Source organism: Morone saxatilis, unplaced genomic scaffold, assembly GCF_004916995.1.
Source record: "Morone saxatilis isolate NCDOM2014 unplaced genomic scaffold, NCSU_SB_2.0 Contig6, whole genome shotgun sequence".
Lineage (NCBI taxonomy): Eukaryota > Metazoa > Chordata > Actinopteri > Moronidae > Morone > Morone saxatilis.
The window spans coordinates 11244896-11246180 of NW_023340206.1; the positions used below are offsets into that span (position 1 = coordinate 11244896).

The following is a 1285-nucleotide window of genomic DNA, read 5'->3' on the forward strand; positions in this document are numbered from 1 at the left end:
GAAAGTGTTAATGTCACCAGAATTAAAACATGGACATAGTTTACAACTTTGCTAACAGATTACTCATTTTGTTTAGAGCTGCATCTTTATTATCCATTAAACTATGAACATTTTGTCTCCTACTTCACTGTAAAGTCCACTCTCAGTCTATGTCAGGAGTTGTGTATTTGCAATGCATATAAATAGCAGTATAAATGAGTCATTACAGAGTTAATATTTGTTCTTCGTGCTTTGCAGCAATAAGGAAAAACTTCAGATAACTGGAAACGCCTCTCACACACTCTCAAGGCGATATCACATTTAGTTTACAGAAAAGTATTTTAAAGATTATTTTATATATCATACAAATAAAGAAGATTTGTCCAAGCCACATTATGAAATTGTCGTATCTTATTAAACATAATTATTGAGACCCACTCCCATTGTGTTACCTTTTACTCACAACGACCACAACCAACTAATCTGGCTGAGTATCCGGCATCGGCAAAAATAATCCCTTGAAGTACTATTTGAAGTAAAAACGGAAGGGACAAGATTAAACGGAGCGTTTCAATATTTACAAGCTCAAACAAACAGTTTACACATAGGAACACCCTAATCCAGAAAACCGGAGACGGAGAGAAGAACGTCAAACAAACTATTCACATATTTACCAGCTACAGGGACCACCTAACCGGAGGTCCACAGATAAAGAGAGGATAGTCCACACCTACGGACGGACTGCACACAGCACAAGAGGAGAGGAGGAGACCCCGGCGCTGTGGACTGCGATTACTCCAACCTGCACACATGGTAATCAATCAGAATATTAGATATTTATCACATTTGATGTTATATTTGTCGCCGTAACAAACTGACTTAATCATTTAATTCGTGAAAATACATTTCTGTCCCAAAATTGACCCAGACACTGTATCTGTAACGGGACGTCCTTGCTTCAGAGCGTACTTCGTAGTGTAATTCTACTTGTTTTGAACACTATTTATCTTATTGATGATCAATTAATCCGCCAATTAATGTTTGGCCCAATCATTCTGTCTATAAAATGTCAGAAAATAGTTTAAAAAGTCCTTTTTTGTCCGACCAACACTACAGAACTTCAACATATTCTGAAGAGCAACAAATCTACACATTTCAGAAGATGAAACTGGGGAATATTTGGCATTTTTGCTTAAAATATTACACATTTTGAATAATTAGCAAGTATTTTCTGTATAATTTATCAACTAATTATTAAAGTTTAGGGGCATCTTGTTAAAAGGGCAAAAAGTCACTTATCTAATGT

At 35.7% G+C, this 1285-nt stretch overlaps 1 protein-coding gene across 2 annotated transcripts in view; it reads right to left on the reverse strand.

Moving 5' to 3' along the window:
* Window positions 1-1285, reverse strand: part of gpd2 (glycerol-3-phosphate dehydrogenase 2 (mitochondrial)) — a 21936-nt gene that overhangs the window by 19306 nt on the left and 1345 nt on the right. The window contains exon 2 of one of the 2 annotated variants that reach the window (XM_035677785.1): window positions 654-781. The exons of the other annotated variant lie outside the window; for it this stretch is intronic. The gene's annotated coding sequence lies outside the window, so the exon portion shown is untranslated. The remainder of the gene's footprint in view (window positions 1-653; window positions 782-1285) is intronic. 2 annotated transcript variants of the gene reach the window in all.